Genomic DNA, 18,046 nt, shown 5'->3' with positions numbered 1-18,046 from the left:
TTAATATAGTGTATGCTGTGTTCTTTGCTTCCTTAACACTAGTACCACTTTCTTCACTCTCGTTCCTAAATATAACATAATAATTATGAATACTTGTCCAAAAATTGTGCTTTGCAGGCTGTTTGTGCGCTGCATTTATGGCATATTACTATCAAATGCAACAGTCATCCTTATTGTTTTTTACTATTCACTCAGAGGACTGTGCTGGTCCATCTCCATCAGTGGAAACTGCCAAGGCACCAGCTCCTTCACATCGCCAGCCACCAGCTGAGCTTCCAAGTCACTGGAAAGATCAACTTCCACCTTTCCAGCATGAGTGGATCGGGAACACACTATTTAAGGCCAACCCACGAACCGGCAAGTCAGAACTAGTGTCCCAGCTGAAACTTTGGTGGTATCCTCCTCAGCCCCCTTTAATAAACACTCAGCCCCCTGCCTCACCTGACCTCTTCTTCTGTCGGCCCCTTTTCTTATGGATGCCGCTGAAGATGTGGTTATTTCCTCTTGTCTGTGTTCGCCCAGACTGTGGTAAGCACAGACTAACAGCGGCAGGAATTTACCGCACCGTGCGTAAGGTCTTGGACATCGACGGGTGGTATGACCTTGCCACTGAGTATCTGCAGTGCAAACGCTGCAAAAAGAAATATCCTGCCTGGTCTGAGGACATCCTAGGACAGCTGGATATGGGCCACCGCAGTCAGTTTCCAGCTTTGCTGACATACAGGTAATTCATAATGACAATCATTCATTATTAGGTGCTTTTATATGGGTTATTTTTTACCAACTAAAGCATTTGCATGATTATACTGTTGCTTCCTTAGATACCCATGTGACAACCGGGTGCTGAGGATGATGAGGGAGAGGACACTGGGCAACAGTGTGACTCAGCTTTACAGGAAGCTGATGGAACAGCACAGTGAGGCATGGACACAGCGTGTCTTGCAGTACCTGACTGCCTGCGAACCATTCACAAGGTCCTCCCTTGTGCAGCCTCCTGTGTTTGCTGATCCTCCACTTTTACCTGCCCTGCCTAAACCTAAGTGGCTGTTAGCCGTGTATGCCAGGGATGTTCTGGGGCGACTGCACGAGGTCAAGGCCAAATTAACATCTGTCTTTGGCTGTGTTCTCAAGATGGATTCGACAAAAAAGGTATCAAAGCCCTGTTTATATCCAGAACTTTGCCAGATATGGATATGTGTGTGATGTGCATACATAAAGAGCACATCTTTTATTTTTCCCAATAGGTTACAAAGAAACTTGCCGGTGCTGCTTCAGGAACAGCTGCCTGGTGCACAAATGTCGGAAATGAACACTGCCAGGTCCTTGTCTCTGTGCTGACAGCTGCCGAGGGACATGGACTGGACTCCATGGCAGCTGGTCTGATGAAACGCTACCGAGAGGCAGGAGAGGCAGCCCCAAAAGTGATGTACGTGGACAGGGACTGCTGCAGGCAGTATGGCCAATCGCGGGTGAAGATCATGTTTTCGGAGTGGGATGAGCTTGTAGTGCGCCTCGACATCTGGCACTTCATGCGGCGATTTGCTGCTGGTGTCACGACAGAGGCTCATCCACTCTACGGGATCTTCATGGCACGTCTGTCCACGTGCATCTTTCAGTGGGATCCAGAGGATGTGGCTGCTCTTCGCTCTGCAAAAGAGAGTGACCTGGCGGCAAAGAAGACTGGCCACATCTCAGAAAAGGCGGTCAGTGCTCGCATTACCCAGAGGGAGTTGGCACTGCACTGCCGGAGGAGGACCAGGGGGGTGGAGGAGACCGCCAGATTGATTGGGTCACTGATTGATCAGTTTGACAGTGCGGATGGGAAGGACACCCTGGGAGTTCCTCTGCTGGACCACGAACGGATCCAGCAGATATGGAAGGAACAGCGCAAGCACGTCCAGTGTATACAAGACCCAGAGGACTTTCTGCTGTACATGAAGACAGGGACATTGAAGAAAGGCAGCGTGGAGCTGTGCTGCTACAGGTGTGCTCGTGGCTCTACCTCCTTGGAGTCGTTCCACCTCCACCTGAACCGTTTTATTCCAGGTATTACATGCATATGGATTATTATTTTTCTGTAGAAAATATAAGCACTGTAACTGCTTCCATCACTTTAAAGTAATGCCGCATTAATAAATGTCACACTCTACATTACAATTACTTTTTAATGTCATTAGCATTGACAAAGCTGTCTTGACTAACAAGTCACTAGTAATACAGGAATAAGTGACAATCATTTTTAATTTAGTTACACAACTCTATTAAATGTAGTATACAAGTTACTTCAGAGCACCTTATGTGTAGTACATATATTGTACATATGTGACATATAAAACCCTTTTTTATATATTTTTTAATATTATTTAACTTTTAGGAACCAGTGCCAGCGATGCGCATTTTCAGGCCTATCTCCTTGAGGGCTTGATGCGTTGGAATGATGACCGAATGGAAGATGCCATAAAACGGGCGTCCTCCATTCGGACATATGGCAGTGCCATGAGAGAGGCTGTGGACCGGCTTAGCCGAACAGTCTTTGGGAAGCCCTGGGATGAGCGCTATCGCCCTCCTGGAGCATATACAGGTAAGAAATTTAATTTGTTCTTTTGCAATATTCTATTAAGTTATCTATTTAGCCTCCAATGTACTTGATAAATTATTAAGAGCACTTTTTTCTTTTTTTATTATTTTATTATCGTAGGTGAATTGCTGGGAATCGAGTACCTTTACAGCCAGACTGGCAAAACACTGACTCCAGTGCTCCAGAACCCAGAGGAGGAAGACCGGCTGGTGGAGGAGGTTGATGATCAGGACCTGCTAGATGAGGGGTTTGAGGAAGAGAGCATGGAGGACATCACAGTTCCAGTGCTGTATGAGGATGACCCCTGCCGTGATCTCAGAAACAGCCCCTCATCTTTGCCTCTGCCTCAGTCCCCAGCATCACTGGCTGAGCTGTCCACATCATCTGGAGGAGAGGGACAGTATCTCGCCCCTGCCTCTTCAGTGCTGTCACAGCCATCTGACACTGGAAGCAGTGTCTCCGGCGAGGCTCAGGTAAGACACTCTAAGGGCTTTATTTTGTTTCAGTCTCGTTTTATTCCAAATACACTACAAGCAAGGTGTTTTTTTTTAAGCCTGCATTTATTTGATTCAAAATACAACAAAGCAGTAATATTTTGAAATATTTTTACTATTTATACTGCTATCCATTTGAATATATTTAAAAAAGTAATTCAGTCTTGTGATTTCAATGCTGAATTTAACATCATTACTCAGGGCACACGATTCTTCAGAAATCATTCCAATTTGCTGCTAAAAAAAACGGGTGCCGGGTGCTATATTATTATTATTATTATTAGGTTAAAAATAGCTTCTAGAGATTTTTTGTTTAGGTTTCTTTGATAAATAGAAAGTTCAGTATATATTGTAACATTATAAATGTCTTTATCATCTATTTAATGCGTCCTTGCTAAATAAAAGTATTAATTTCTATAATTTAATACTAAATATATAATGATTTAAATGTTCTGACTCCACACTTTTGGATGGTATAGTGTATAATGTTAAAAAAGCTTTTTATTACAGATAAACTCTTATCTTGGATCCTTCTATTCATCAAAGAATCTTGAACAAAATGTACACAACTGTTCTAAATATTGATGATAATAATATCAATAAAAAAAGGTTTCTAGAACAACAAATTTGGATATTTGAATGATTTCTGAAGATCATGTGACACTGAAGACTCAGGAATGATGCTGAAAATACAGCTGTGCATCACAGAAATAACTTACACTTTAAACTATATTCAAATAGAAAGCATTTTTATTTTAAATAGTAAAATTATTTCACAATATAATGACTTTTGTTGTATTTGAATAAAATAAATGCAGGCTTGTTGAGCAGAATTCTTTAAAAAATGTAAAAAAATATTTCTGTTTAAAGGCTTTTGACTGGAAGTGTATATTAACACTAATCTGCATTTACTAGGGAGCAGTCATTGGACCTGATGGCATCGCTGGGTGGGACAAGGTCCAGGATCTGGCTGGTTTCCTGGTGGGTCTTCGTGAGGCTCCTTACCTCACCGACCTGCAGGTGACAGAGGCCATCCAGCTGTGGACAGTTCTCCCTGATGTTGATAAACAGCGGGTCAACTATCAGCCTCGACATCAGCCTCAGCTGACACATGGGCGCTTTAAGGCACCGAAGCGGTCCGGAGTCACACCGGGTGTGGAGAGTGTGAAACGGTGTCTGATTGGACATCCTGGGGGTCCAGCACAGTGGCCCAGCACCAGCCGCTTGGTTGAGGCCATTTGTATGAAGCTGTGTGCTTTACACAAGTCACCGACCAAGATGGCTGGAGTTTGCACCCCCAGGTGGTCTACAATCCTTTCAGATTACCACCACATCCGAGACCTGGTGCTTAACAGTCGAAGGCTGATGGATGAAACAATGATCCAGCTGTTTGAGCTGAACCAGAGGACACTCATTCAGTGGTAAGCAAGGCACATTATTTGGTTCAAGGGAACTGAATACTTCTGTACACAGACACACACACACACACACACACATATATATATATATATATTTTTTTTTTTTTTTTTCAAGTAATTAACTTTCAGGTTTCAACGGCAGCAGAAGAATCAGGAAATGAGTGTCCTCGCCCAGGGACTGACTCCATCTGACCCAATTGATGTGGCTGATACGCAGCTTCCTCTGCCGAGGGAAAAATTGGATGACGTGCCATCAACATCAGGCCCAAAACATCAATTTATCCTTCCGCCAAATCGAGAAGGACAGGCTCCAATTCTGCGACCGGGTCGCCGGCCCACTTCTGCCAAAAGGGAGTGCCCTATCGCACCCGTCCCCACAGCAGCAGGAGTTGTGCAGCCCATTTCAGCACCTGGGTCACTGTTAGGCACACTAGTCCTTAACCCAGACATGACTGTGTCGATGGTGATTCCATCTTCTGGTGCTTTGACATCCGGTCCAGGCCCAGCTCCGCCTGCTCCTGCGCCTGCTCCAGCGCTGCTGCTTCTGTGTCCCGTTACACCCAGAGGAACAGGTATAACTGCTTCCCCACAGCCAGAGAGCTATCTGTTTCCAAGTTGGCCTCCTCCCTTCCGGGACTGGAATTGAGACCCGCTGGTCTAAGTGACATCTGACCGTTTCAGCTGTCCTCCCTAACATCCCTCTACATGTTAGATACAGCCCCATTTTTAGGTCAATTAAGAGGCCAACTTGCATTCGTTAGCCTTTCACACTGTCTCGAGGACTTTGATTGCTTCCACATTAGTTCATGTTCCTTCTTTTGTTGATGCTGAAATAGCTCTTTTTTCTTGGCTTTGGGCAAGAAGGCTCGTTGGTCTAGGGGTATGATTCTCGCTTTGGGTGAGAGAGGTCCCGGGTTCAAATCCCGGACGAGCCCTTGTTCAGGTTAAAACCTGAAGCTTTATTGTCTCATTGCATTCACAAACATTATGGCAGGTTTTTTCCAATCAGGCAGACACGGATGGCTAAGTTAGCTCAGCTGGTTAGAGCGTGGTGCTAATAACGCCAAGGTCGCGGTTTCTCTCACCGTACTGGCCAGCTGTTTTTATTGTCTGGGGGCCAAAATTGCTCAGTTGGGAGAGCGTTAGACTGAAGATCGAAAGGTCCCTGGTTCGATTTCGGGTTTCGGCAACATCTCCCACACTTTTCCCTTTTTTGAGGCGGGCCATTGTCCAAAAATCACTGGGTTCCAACCTCTCTGTATAACTGCTTCCCCACAGCCAAAGAGCTATCTGTTTCCAAGTTGGCCTCCAACCAAGCAGTTTCGGTTCCATGGTGTAATGGACAGTACTCTGGGCTTTGAATCCAGCGTTCTGAGATCGAATCTTGTTGGAGTCTGTGTGCTTTCTTGTCACAGGAAAAGATAAAACAGCACTAGTTTGGCGATGGTGCCAGTGTTTGTGGCCCTGTGAGCAACAGCTGCACCAGATAAGGTTCCATGGTGTAATGGTTAGCACTCTGGACCCTGAATCCAGTGATCCGAGTTCAAATCTCGGTGGGACCTATTTTGCCACCAGTTTGCGCAGGACCTTCTCGGTCTTGTTACGCCAGTATGCATGTGTATGGATTCTTGTATTATGTAGGACAATGTCTGAAATACTTTTCGGCACCTTTTAGTCCAAAAAAATTAACTAACGTAGAGAGTGTGGCCGCATTGCATCGATGCTCAGTCTGTCTCTTTAGGGCAGTGGTTCTCAAACCTGTCCTGGAGGCACCCCTGCCCTGCACATTTTTATTGTCTCCCTTATAAGACACACCCAAATAAGGTCTCACGGTCTCTACTAATGAGCTGATGATTTGAAACAGGTGTGTTAGATGAGGGAAACATTCAAAATGTGAAGGGCAGGGGTGCCTCCAGGACAGGTTTGAAAACCACTGCTTTAGGGAACTGTGCGTAAAATGGCACTGTTTTGCAACCAATTTGCACAGGACCATGTCTGAAATACTTTTTGGCAGCTATGATCCCAAAAAAAGCTAACGTGGGAGTGTGGCAGCATTGCGTCAACGCTCAGTCGGTCTCTTTAGGGCAATGGTTTTTTAAACCTCTCCTGGAGGCACCCCTGCCCTGAACATTTTGTATGTCTCCCTTATTAGACACACCCAAATCAGGTCTTGCAGTCTCTACTAATGAGCTGATGATTTGAAACAAGTGTGTTAGATGAGGGGAAATGCGAAATGTGCAGGGCAGGGATGCCTCCAGGACAGGATTGAAAACCACTGATCTAGGGATGTGTGAGTAAAAGGGCAGGAGCCAACTTGGAGAATGCAGGCATCGATCCCGCTACCTCTCGCATGCTAAGCGAGCGCTCTACCATTTGAGCTAATTCCCCTGGCCTTTCAAGAATGACGAGCATAGCTGGGAATGACGGGTTTGATGCAAAGAGGCTGTCCCTCCTCTGGGCTTGCTCCTTTGCACTGGCCGAGATTATGTTGTCAAATTAACAAAGAGATTAAGCTTTTGTGTTTAAGGACCTTCTCGGTCTTGTTATGCCAGTATGCATGTGTATGGATTCTTGTATTATGTAGGCTACCTTGGAACACTCGGATCATTCAGACAACTTCTCACACTGACTTAAAGTCTAAGGAAGCGGTTCTCAATTCTAGTCCTCGCTCCCCCCAGGTCTGCATGTTTTGCATGTCTCTCTTTGTTAGCACACCTGATTCGGATAATCAGCTCATTAGAAGTGAGCTCCTAGTGATTGACATGGTCCCTACACAGTGTTCATTGCTCCCCACTCCCTGAGCAGGGGAAATCCGTCAAAGTATACTTCACTTTGGAACATTGGTTCACGGATTTGTGCTGCGCAACTTCTTCACACATGGAGAAGTGTGACATCATTTACCTCTGTATACCTCGATACACCACTGTATTACTCACTATGAATTGAACGTATACATACGCGTTGAACTTGAATCACGGAGGGATGTCATGTGATGTCCAGTTCTCAGGGCACTTACGTTCGAATGGAACAAATGTCTAAAGCTATACGAGAAACTTACAAAATGTGAAGAGCAGGGGGGCGCGAGGACTGGAATTGAGACCCGCTGGTCTAAGTGACATCTGACCGTTTCAGCTGTCCTCCCTATTATCCCTCTACATGTTAGATACAGCCCCATTTTTAGGTCAATTAAGAGGCCAACTTGCATTCGTTAGCCTTTCACACTGTCTCGAGGACTTTGATTGCTTCCACATTAGTTCATGTTCCTTCTTTTGTTGATGCTGAAATAGCTCTTTTTTCTTGGCTTTGGGCAAGAAGGCTCGTTGGTCTAGGGATATGATTCTCGCTTTGGGTGAGAGAGGTCCCGGGTTCAAATCCCGGACGAGCCCTTGTTCAGGTTAAAACCTGAAGCTTTATTGTCTCATTGCATTCACAAACATTATGGCAGGTTTTTTCCAATCAGGCAGACACGGATGGCTAAGTTAGCTCAGCTGGTTAGAGCGTGGTGCTAATAACGCCAAGGTCGCGGTTTCTCTCACCGTACTGGCCAGCTGTTTTTATTGTCCTGCCTAAATTGCTCAGTTGGGAGAGCGTTAGACTGAAGATCGAAAGGTCCCTGGTTCGATTTCGGGTTTCGGCAACATCTCCCACACTTTTCCCTTTTTTGAGGCGGGCCATTGTCCAAAAATCACTGGGTTCCAACCTCTCTGTATAACTGCTTCCCCACAGCCAGAGAGCTATCTGTTTCCAAGTTGGCCTCCAACCAAGCAGTTTCGGTTCCATGGTGTAATGGTCAGTACTCTGGGCTTTGAATCCAGCGTTCTGAGATCGAATCTTGTTGGAGCCTGTGTACTTTCTTGTCACAGGAAAAGATAAAACAGCACTAGTTTGGCGATGGTGCCAGTGTTTGTGGCCCTGTGAGCAACAGCTGCACCAGATAAGGTTCCATGGTGTAATGGTTAGCACTCTGGACCCTGAATCCAGTGATCTGAGTTCAAATCTCGGTGGGACCTATTTTGCCACCAGTTTGCGCAGGACCTTCTCGGTCTTGTTACGCCAGTATGCATGTGTATGGATTCTTGTATTATGTAGGACAATGTCTGAAATACTTTTCGGCACCTTTTAGTCCAAAAAAATTAACTAACGGAGAGAGTGTGGCCGCATTGCATCGATGCTCAGTCTGTCTCTTTAGGGCAGTGGTTCTCAAACCTGTCCTGGAGGCACCCCTGCCCTGCACATTTTTATTGTCTCCCTTATTAGACACACCCAAATAAGGTCTCACGGTCTCTACTAATGAGCTGATGATTTGAAACAGGTGTGTTAGATGAGGGAAACATTCAAAATGTGAAGGGCAGTGGTGCCTCCAGGACAGGTTTGAAAACCACTGCTTTAGGGAACTGTGCGTAAAATGGCACTGTTTTGCAACCAATTTGCACAGGACCATGTCTGAAATACTTTTTGGCAGCTATGATCCCAAAAAAAGCTAACGTGGGAGTGTGGCAGCATTGCGTCAACGCTCAGTCGGTCTCTTTAGGGCAATGGTTTTTTAAACCTCTCCTGGAGGCACCCCTGCCCTGAACATTTTGTATGTCTCCCTTATTAGACACACCCAAATCAGGTCTTGCAGTCTCTACTAATGAGCTGATGATTTGAAACAAGTGTGTTAGATGAGGGGAAATGCGAAATGTGCAGGGCAGGGATGCCTCCAGGACAGGATTGAAAACCACTGATCTAGGGATGTGTGAGTAAAAGGGCAGGAGCCAACTTGGAGAATGCAGGCATTGATCCCGCTACCTCTCGCATGCTAAGCGAGCGCTCTACCATTTGAGCTAATTCCCATGGCCTTTCAAGAATGACGAGCATAGCTGGGAATGACGGGTTTGATGCAAAGAGGCTGTCCCTCCTCTGGGCTTGCTCCTTTGCACTGGCCGAGATTATGTTGTCGAATTAACAAAGAGATTAAGCTTTTGTGTTTAAGGACCTTCTCGGTCTTGTTATGCCAGTATGCATGTGTATGGATTCTTGTATTATGTAGGCTACCTTGGAACACTCGGATCATTCAGACAACTTCTCACACTGACTTAAAGTCTAAGGAAGCGGTTCTCAATTCTAGTCCTCGCTCCCCCCAGGTCTGCATGTTTTGCATGTCTCTCTTTGTTAGCACACCTGATTCGGGTTGAAACGTGAAGCTTTATTGTCTCATTGCATTCACAAACATTATAGCTGTTTTTTTTCAATCAGGCAGACACTAATGGCTAAGCCAGGCCGGTTAGCTCAGCAGATTAGTGCGTGGTGCTAATAACGCCAAGGTCGCGGGTTCAATCTCCGTACAGGCCAGCTGTTTTTATTGTCTGGGGGCTCATCTCTGCTCTGCTCTTCAGCTCCGACAAAGAGTAGGGTGATCTCACTGAAATCCCTGCTTGCTAAGCAGAGGTTTGTTGTAGCCACAATAGCTCAGTTGGGAGTGTGTTAGACTGAAAATCTAAAGGTCCCTGTTTCGATCCCGGGTTTCAGAAACATCTCCCACTCTTTTCCCTTTTTTGAGGCGGCCCATTGACCAAAAATCACTGGGTTCCATTCTCTCTGTATAACTGCTTCCCCACAGCCAGAGAGCTATCTGTTTCCAAGTTGGCCTCCAACCAAGCAGTTTCGGTTCCATGGTGTAATGGTCAGCACTCTGGGCTTTGAATCCAGCGATCTGAGTTCGAATCTCGGTGGAACCTGTGTGCTTTCTTGCCGCAGGAAAAGATAAAACAGCACTAGTTTGGCGATGGTGCCAGTGTTTGTGGCCCTGTGAGCAACAGCCACACCAGTTAAGGTTCCATGGTGTAATGGTTAGCACTCTGGACTCTGAATCCAGTGATCCGAGTTCAAATCTCGGTGGGACCTATTTTGCCACCAGTTTGCGCAGGACAATGTCTGAAATACTTTTCGGCACCTTTTAGTCCAAAAAAAATTAACTAACATAGAGAGTGTGGCCGCATTGCATCGATGCTCAGTCTGTCTCTTTAGGGCAGTGGTTCTCAAACCTGTCCTGGAGGCACCCCTGCCCTGCACATTTTTATTGTCTCCCTTATTAGACACACCCAAATAAGGTCTCGCGGTCTCTACTAATGAGCTGATGATTTGAAACAGGTGTGTTAGATGAGGGAAACATTCAAAATGTGAAGGGCAGGGGTGCCTCCAGGACAGGTTTGAAAACCACTGCTTTAGGGAACTGTGCGTAAAATGGCACTGTTTTGCAACCAATTTGCACAGGACCATGTCTGAAATACTTTTTGGCAGCTGTGAGCCCAAAAAAAACTAACGTGGGAGTGTGGCAGCATTGCATCAACGCTCAGTCGGTCTCTTTAGGGCAATGGTTTTCAAACCTTTCCTGGAGGCACCCCTGCCCTGAACATTTTGTATGTCTCCCTTATTAGACACACCCAAATCAGGTCTTGCAGTCTCTACTAATGAGCTGATGATTTGAAACAGGTGTGTTAGATGAGGGGAAACGCGAATTGTGCAGTGCAGGGATGCCTCCAGGACAGGATTGAAAACCACTGATCTAGGGATGTGTGAGTAGAAGGGCAGGAGCCAACTTGGAGAATGCAGGCATCGATCTCGCTACCTCTCGCATGCTAAGCGAGCGCTCTACCATTTGAGCTAATTCCCCTGGCCTTTCAAGAATGACGAACATAGCTGGGAATGACGGGTTTGATGCAAAGAGGCGGTCCCTCCTCTGGGCTTGCTCCTTTGCACTGGCCGAGATTATGTTGTCAAATTAACAAAGAGATTAAGCTTTTGTGTTTAAGGACCTTCTCGTTCTTGTTACGCCAGTATGCATGTGTATGGATTCTTGTATTATGCAGGCTACCTTGGAACACTCGGATCATGCAGACAACTTCTCACCTCTTTTGCTCACACTGACTTAAAGTCTAAGGAAGCGGTTCTCAATTCTAGTCCTCGCTCCCCCCAGGTCTGCATGTTTTGCATGTCTCTCTTTGTTAGCACACCTGATTCGGATAATCAGCTCATTAGAAGTGAGCTCCTAGTGATTGACATGGTCCCTACACAGTGTTCATTGCTCCCCACTCCCTGAGCAGGGGAAATCCGTCAAAGTATACTTCACTTTGGAACATTGGTTCACGGATTTGTGCTGCGCAACTTCTTCACACATGGAGAAGTGTGACATCCTTTACCTCTGTATACCTTGATACACCACTGTATTACTCACTATGAATTGAACATATACATATTCTTTGAAATTGAATCACGGAGGGCTGTCATGTGATGTCCAGTTCTCAGGGCACTTACGTTCGAATAAAACAAATGTCTGAAGCTATACAAGAAACTTACAAAATGTGAAGAGCAGGGGGCGCGAGGACTGGAATTGAGACCCGCTGGTCTAAGTGACATCTGACCGTTTCAGCTGTCCTCCCTAACATCCCTCTACATGTTAGATACAGCCCCATTTTTAGGTCAATTAAGAGGCCAACTTGCATTCGTTAGCCTTTCACACTGTCTCGAGGACTTTGATTGCTTCCACGTTAGTTCATGTTCCTTCTTTTGTTGATGCTGGAATAGCTCTTTTTTCTTGGCTTAGGGAAAGAAGGCTCATTGGTCTAGGGGTATGATTCTCGCTTTGGGTGCGAGAGGTCCCGGGTTCAAATCCCGGACGAGCCCTTGTTCAGGTTAAAACGTGTAGCTTTATTGTCTCATTGCATTCACAAACATTATGGCAGTTTTTTTCCAATCAGGCAGACATGGATGGTTAAGCCAGGCCGGTTAGCTCAGCTGGTTAGAGCGTGGTGCTAATAACGCCAACGTCGCGGGTTCGATCCCCGTACTGGCCAGCTGTTTTTATTGTCTGGGGGCTCATCTCTGCTCTGCTCTTCAGTTCCGACAAAGAGTAGGGTGATCTCACTGAAATCACTGCTTGCTAAGCAGAGGTTCGTTGTAGCCGAAATAGCTCAGTTGGGAGAGCGTTAGACTGAAGATCTGAAGGTCCCTGGTTCGATCCCGGGTTTCGGCAACATCTCCCAAAATTTTTCATTTTTTGAGGCGGGCCATTGACAAAAAATCACTGGGTTTCAACCTCTCTGTATAACTGCTTCCCCACAACCAGAGAGCTATCTGTTTCCAAGTTGGCCTCCAACCAAGCAGTTTTGGTTCCATGGTGTAATGGTCAGCACTCTGGGCTTTGAATCCAGCGATCTGAGTTCGAATCTCGGTGGAGCCTGTGTGCTTTCTTGCCGCAGGAAAAGATAAAACAGCACTAGTTTGGCGATGGTGCCAGTGTTTGTGGCCCTGTGAGCAACAGCTACACCAGTTAAGGTCCATGGTGTAATGGTTAGCACTCTGGACTCTGAATCCAGTGATCCGAGTTCAAATCTCGGTGGGACCTATTTTGCCACCAGTTTGCGCAGGACCTTCTCGGTCTTGTTACGCCAGTATGCATGTGTATGGATTCTTGTATTATGTAGGCTACCTTGGAACACTCGGGTCATGCAGACAACTTCTCACCTCTTTTGCTCACACTGACTTAAAGTCTAAGGAAGCGGTTCTCAATTCTAGTCCTCGCTCCCCCAGGTCTGCATGTTTTGCATGTCTCTCTTTGTTAGCACACCTGATTCGGATAATCAGCTCATTAGAAGTGAGCTCCTAGTGATTGACATGGTCCCTACACAGTGTTCATTGCTCCCCACTCCCTGAGCAGGGGAAATCCGACAAAGTATACTTCACTTTGGAACATTGGTTCACGGATGTGTGCTGCGCAACTTCTTCACACATGGAGAAGTGTGACATCCTTTACCTCTGTATACCTCGATACACCACTGTATTACTCACTATGAATTGAACATATACATATTCTTTGAAATTGAATCACGGAGGGCTGTCATGTGATGTCCAGTTCTCAGGGCACTTACGTTCTAATGGAACAAATGTCTGAAGCTATACAAGAAACTTACAAAATGTGAAGAGCAGGGGGCGCGAGGACTGGAATTGAGACCCGCTGGTCTAAGTGACATCTGACCGTTTCAGCTATCCTCCCTAACATCCCTCTACATGTTAGATACAGCCCCATTTTTAGGTCAATTAAGAGGCCAACTTGCATTCGTTAGCCTTTCACACTGTCTCGAGGACTTTGATTGCTTCCACGTTAGTTCATGTTCCTTCTTTTGTTGATGCTGGAATAGCTCTTTTTTCTTAGCTTAGGGAAAGAAGGCTCGTTGGTCTAGGGGTATGATTCTCGCTTTGGGTGCGAGAGGTCCCGGGTTCAAATCCCGGACGAGCCCTTGTTCAAGTTAAAACGTGAAGCTTTATTGTCTCCTTGCATTCACAAACTTATGGCAGGTTTTTTCCAATCAGGCAGACATGGATGGCTAAGCCAGGCCGGATAGCTCAGCTGGTTAGAGCGTGGTGCTAATAACGCCAAGGTTGCGTGTTCGATCCCCGTACTGGCCAGCTGTTTTTATTGTCTGGGGGCTCATCTCTGCTCTGCTCTTCATTTCGACACACTTTTCCCTTTTTTGAGGCGGGCCATTGACCAAAAATCACTGGGTTCCAACCTCTCTGTATAACTGCTTCCCCACAGCCAGAGAGCTATCTGTTTCCAAGTTGGCCTCCAACCAAGCAGTTTTGGTTCCATGGTGTAATGGTCAGCACTCTGCGCTTTGAATCCAGCGATCTGAGTTCGAATCTCGGTGGAGCCTGTGTTCTTTCTTGCCGCAGGAAAAGATAAAACAGCACTAGTTTGGCGATGGTGCCAGTGTTTGTGGCCCTGTGAGCAACAGCTGCACCAGTTAAGGTTCCATGGTGTAATGGTTAGCACTCTGGACTCTGAATCCAGTGATCCGAGTTCAAATCTCGTTGGGACCTATTTTGCCACCAGTTTGCGCAGGACCTTCTCGGTCTTGTTACGCCAGTATGCATGTGTATGGATTCTTGTATTATGTAGGCTACCTTGGAACACTCGGGTCATGCAGACAACTTCTCATCTCTTTTGCTCACACTGACTTAAAGTCTAAGGAAGCGGTTCTCAATTCTAGTCCTCGCTCCCCCAGGTCTGCATGTTTTGCATGTCTCTCTTTGTTAGCACACCTGATTCGGATAATCAGCTCATTAGAAGTGAGCTCCTAGTGATTGACATGGTCCCTACACAGTGTTCATTGCTCCCCACTCCCTGAGCAGGGGAAATCCGTCAAAGTATACTTCACTTTGGAACATTGGTTCACGGATTTGTGCTGCGCAACTTCTTCACACATGGAGAAGTGTGACATCCTTTACCTCTGTATACCTCGATACACCACTGTATTACTCACTGTGAATTGAACATATACATATTCTTTGAAATTGAATCACGGAGGGCTGTCATGTGATGTCCAGTTCTCAGGGCACTTACGTTCGAATGGAACAAATGTCTGAAGCTATACAAGAAACTTACAAAATGTGAAGAGCAGGGGGCGCGAGGACTGGAATTGAGACCCGCTGGTCTAAGTGACATCTGACCGTTTCAGCTGTCCTCCCTAACATCCCTCTACATGTTAGATACAGCCCCATTTTTAGGTCAATTAAGAGGCCAACTTGCATTCGTTAGCCTTTCACACTGTCTCGAGGACTTTGATTGCTTCCACGTTAGTTCATGTTCCTTCTTTTGTTGATGCTGGAATAGCTCTTTTTTCTTAGCTTAGGGAAAGAAGGCTCGTTGGTCTTGGGGTATGATTCTCGCTTTGGGTGCGAGAGGTCCCGGGTTCAAATCCCGGACGAGCCCTTGTTCAAGTTAAAACGTGAAGCTTTATTGTCTCATTGCATTCACAAACATTATGGCAGGTTTTTTCCAATCAGGCAGACATGGATGGCTAAGCCAGGCCGGATAGCTCAGCTGGTTAGAGCGTGGTGCTAATAACGCCAAGGTCGCGTGTTCAATCCCCGGAATGGCCAGCTGTTTTTATTGTCTGGGGGCTCATCTCTGCTCTGCTCTTCATTTCCGACAAAGAGTAGGGTGATCTCACTGAAATCACTGCTTGCTAAGCAGAGGTTTGTTGTAGCAGAAATAGCTCAGTTTGGAGAGTGTTAGACTGAAGATCTGAAGGTCCCTGGTTCAATCCCGGGTTTCGGCAACATCTCCCACACTTTTCCCTTTTTTGAGGCGGGCCATTGACCAAAAATCACTGGGTTCCAACCTCTCTGTATAACTGCTTCCCCACAGCCAGAGAGCTATCTGTTTCCAAGTTGGCCTCCAACCAAGCAGTTTTGGTTCCATGGTGTAATGGTCAGCACTCTGGGCTTTGAATCCAGCAATCTGAGTTCGAATCTCGGTGGAGCCTGTGTGCTTTCTTGCCGCAGGAAAAGATAAAACAGCACTAGTTTGGCGATGGTGCCAGTGTTTGTGGCCCTGTGAGTAACAGCTGCACCAGTTAAGGTTACATGGTGTAATGGTTAGCACTCTGGACTCTGAATCCAGTGATCTGAGTTCAAATCTCGGTGGGACCTATTTTGCCACCAGTTTGCGCAGGACAATGTCTGAAATACTTTTCGGCACCTTTTATTCCGAAAAAATTAACTAACGTAGAGAGTGTGTATGGATTATTGTATTATGTAGGCTACCTTGGAACACTCGGGTCATGCAGACAACTTCTCACCTCTTTTGCTCACACTGACTTAAAGTCTAAGGAAGCGGTTCTCAATTCTAGTCCTCGCTCCCCCAGGTCTGCATGTTTTGCATGTCTCTCTTTGTTAGCACACCTGATTCGGATAATCAGCTCATTAGAAGTGAGCTCCTAGTGATTGACATGGTCCCTACACAGTGTTCATTGCTCCCCACTCCCTGAGCAGGGGAAATCCGTCAAAGTATACTTCACTTTGGAACATTGGTTCACGGATTTGTGCTGCGCAACTTCTTCACACATGGAGAAGTGTGACATCCTTTACCTCTGTATACCTCGATACACCACTGTATTACTCACTATGAATTGAACATATACATACGCTTTGAACTTGAATCACGGAGGGCTGTCATGTGATGTCCAGTTCTCAGGGCACTTACGTTCGAATGGAACAAATGTCTGAAGCTATACAAGAAACTTACAAAATGTGTAGAGCAGGGGGCGCGAGGACTGGAATTGAGACCCGCTGGTCTAAGTGACATCTGACCATTTCAGCTGTCCTCCCTAACATCCCTCTACATGTTAGATACAGCCCCATTTTTAGGTCAATTAAGAGGCCAACTTGCATTCGTTAGCCTTTCACACTGTCTCGAGGACTTTGATTGCTTCCACGTTAGTTCATGTTCCTTCTTTTGTTGATGCTGGAATAGCTCTTTTTCCTTGGATTAGGGAAAGAAGGCTAGTTGGTCTAGGGGTATGATTCTTGCTTTGCGTGCGAGAGGTCCCGGGTTCAAATCCCGGACGAGCCCTTGTTCAGGTTAAAACGTGAAGCTTTATTGTCTCATTGCATTCACAAACATTATGGCAGGTTTTTTCCAATCAGGCAGACATGGATGGCTAAGCCAGCGATCTGAGTTCGAATCTCGGTGGAGCCTGTCCTCCCTAACATCCCTCTACATGTTAGATACAGCCCCATTTTTAGGTCAATTAAGAGGCCAACTTGCATTCGTTAGCCTTTCACACTGTCTTGAGGACTTTGATTGCTTCCACGTTAGTTCATGTTCCTTCTTTTGTTGATGCTGGAATAGCTCTTTTTTCTTGGCTTAGGGAAAGAAGGCTCGTTGGTCTAGGGGTATGATTCTCGCTTTGGGTGCGAGAGGTCCCGGGTTCAAATCCCGGACGAGCCCTTGTTCAGGTTAAAACGTGAAGCTTTATTGTCTCATTGCATTCACAAACATTATGGCAGTTTTTTTCCAATCAGGCAGACATGGATGGCTAAGCCAGGCCGGTTAGCTCAGCTGGTTAGAGAGTGGTGCTAATAACGCCAAGGTCGCGGGTTCGATCCCCGTACTGGCCAGCTGTTTTTATTGTCTGGGGGCTCATCTCTGCTCTTCAGTTCCGACAAAGAGTAGGGTGATCTCACTGAAATCACTGCTTGCTAAGCAGAGGTTTGTTGTAGCCGAAATAGCTCAGTTGGAAGAGCGTTAGACTGAAGATCTGAAGGTCCCTGGTTCGATCCCGGGTTTCGGCAACATCTTATTGCCGAAGCGTGGTGCTAATAACGCCAAGGTCGCGTGTTCAATCCCCGGAATGGCCAGCTGTTTTTATTGTCTGGGGGCTCATCTCTGCTCTGCTCTTCATTTCCGACAAAGAGTAGGGTGATCTCACTGAAATCACTGCTTGCTAAGCAGAGGTTTGTTGTAGCAGAAATAGCTCAGTTTGGAGAGTGTTAGACTGAAGATCTGAAGGTCCCTGGTTCAATCCCGGGTTTCGGCAACATCTCCCACACTTTTCCCTTTTTTGAGGCGGGCCATTGACCAAAAATCACTGGGTTCCAACCTCTCTGTATAACTGCTTCCCCACAGCCAGAGAGCTATCTGTTTCCAAGTTGGCCTCCAACCAAGCAGTTTTGGTTCCATGGTGTAATGGTCAGCACTCTGGGCTTTGAATCCAGCAATCTGAGTTCGA

The 18,046-nt window shown here is 46.2% G+C and overlaps 18 non-coding genes across 18 annotated transcripts in view; all 18 read left to right on the top strand.

Annotated features, from left to right (window-relative positions):
• Positions 1-5,353: 5,353 nt before the first annotated feature.
• Positions 5,354-5,425, top strand: trnap-ugg (transfer RNA proline (anticodon UGG)). The gene has a single exon. It is a non-coding gene; the product is annotated as a tRNA-Pro (tRNA).
• A 555-nt stretch (positions 5,426-5,980) lies between these two features.
• On the top strand, positions 5,981-6,052 carry trnaq-cug (transfer RNA glutamine (anticodon CUG)). The gene has a single exon. It is a non-coding gene; the product is annotated as a tRNA-Gln (tRNA).
• A 2,376-nt stretch (positions 6,053-8,428) lies between these two features.
• trnaq-cug (transfer RNA glutamine (anticodon CUG)) lies at positions 8,429-8,500 on the top strand. The gene has a single exon. It is a non-coding gene; the product is annotated as a tRNA-Gln (tRNA).
• A 1,638-nt stretch (positions 8,501-10,138) lies between these two features.
• On the top strand, positions 10,139-10,210 carry trnaq-uug (transfer RNA glutamine (anticodon UUG)). Its single transcript has one exon. It is a non-coding gene; the product is annotated as a tRNA-Gln (tRNA).
• Positions 10,211-10,304: 94 nt separating this feature from the next.
• Positions 10,305-10,376, top strand: trnaq-cug (transfer RNA glutamine (anticodon CUG)). The gene has a single exon. It is a non-coding gene; the product is annotated as a tRNA-Gln (tRNA).
• A 1,707-nt stretch (positions 10,377-12,083) lies between these two features.
• On the top strand, positions 12,084-12,155 carry trnap-ugg (transfer RNA proline (anticodon UGG)). Its single transcript has one exon. It is a non-coding gene; the product is annotated as a tRNA-Pro (tRNA).
• Positions 12,156-12,251: 96 nt separating this feature from the next.
• trnai-aau (transfer RNA isoleucine (anticodon AAU)) lies at positions 12,252-12,325 on the top strand. Its single transcript has one exon. It is a non-coding gene; the product is annotated as a tRNA-Ile (tRNA).
• Positions 12,326-12,431: 106 nt separating this feature from the next.
• trnaf-gaa (transfer RNA phenylalanine (anticodon GAA)) lies at positions 12,432-12,504 on the top strand. The gene has a single exon. It is a non-coding gene; the product is annotated as a tRNA-Phe (tRNA).
• A 135-nt stretch (positions 12,505-12,639) lies between these two features.
• On the top strand, positions 12,640-12,711 carry trnaq-uug (transfer RNA glutamine (anticodon UUG)). Its single transcript has one exon. It is a non-coding gene; the product is annotated as a tRNA-Gln (tRNA).
• A 985-nt stretch (positions 12,712-13,696) lies between these two features.
• On the top strand, positions 13,697-13,768 carry trnap-ugg (transfer RNA proline (anticodon UGG)). The gene has a single exon. It is a non-coding gene; the product is annotated as a tRNA-Pro (tRNA).
• A 95-nt stretch (positions 13,769-13,863) lies between these two features.
• Positions 13,864-13,937, top strand: trnai-aau (transfer RNA isoleucine (anticodon AAU)). Its single transcript has one exon. It is a non-coding gene; the product is annotated as a tRNA-Ile (tRNA).
• Positions 13,938-14,279: 342 nt separating this feature from the next.
• trnaq-cug (transfer RNA glutamine (anticodon CUG)) lies at positions 14,280-14,351 on the top strand. Its single transcript has one exon. It is a non-coding gene; the product is annotated as a tRNA-Gln (tRNA).
• An 820-nt stretch (positions 14,352-15,171) lies between these two features.
• trnap-ugg (transfer RNA proline (anticodon UGG)) lies at positions 15,172-15,243 on the top strand. The gene has a single exon. It is a non-coding gene; the product is annotated as a tRNA-Pro (tRNA).
• A 484-nt stretch (positions 15,244-15,727) lies between these two features.
• On the top strand, positions 15,728-15,799 carry trnaq-uug (transfer RNA glutamine (anticodon UUG)). Its single transcript has one exon. It is a non-coding gene; the product is annotated as a tRNA-Gln (tRNA).
• Positions 15,800-17,193: 1,394 nt separating this feature from the next.
• trnap-ugg (transfer RNA proline (anticodon UGG)) lies at positions 17,194-17,265 on the top strand. Its single transcript has one exon. It is a non-coding gene; the product is annotated as a tRNA-Pro (tRNA).
• Positions 17,266-17,361: 96 nt separating this feature from the next.
• trnai-aau (transfer RNA isoleucine (anticodon AAU)) lies at positions 17,362-17,435 on the top strand. Its single transcript has one exon. It is a non-coding gene; the product is annotated as a tRNA-Ile (tRNA).
• A 101-nt stretch (positions 17,436-17,536) lies between these two features.
• Positions 17,537-17,609, top strand: trnaf-gaa (transfer RNA phenylalanine (anticodon GAA)). The gene has a single exon. It is a non-coding gene; the product is annotated as a tRNA-Phe (tRNA).
• Positions 17,610-17,989: 380 nt separating this feature from the next.
• Positions 17,990-18,046, top strand: part of trnaq-uug (transfer RNA glutamine (anticodon UUG)) — a 72-nt gene continuing 15 nt past the window's right edge. The window contains exon 1 of the tRNA in view: positions 17,990-18,046. This exon is cut by the window's right edge and continues 15 nt beyond it. This is a non-coding gene — a tRNA (tRNA-Gln).

The sequence above is a fragment of the Carassius carassius genome, chromosome 8 (assembly GCF_963082965.1).
Source record: "Carassius carassius chromosome 8, fCarCar2.1, whole genome shotgun sequence".
NCBI lineage: Eukaryota > Metazoa > Chordata > Actinopteri > Cypriniformes > Cyprinidae > Carassius > Carassius carassius.
Note: the sequence above shows the minus strand (reverse complement) of the source record. Positions and strands in the feature narration are given on the sequence as shown.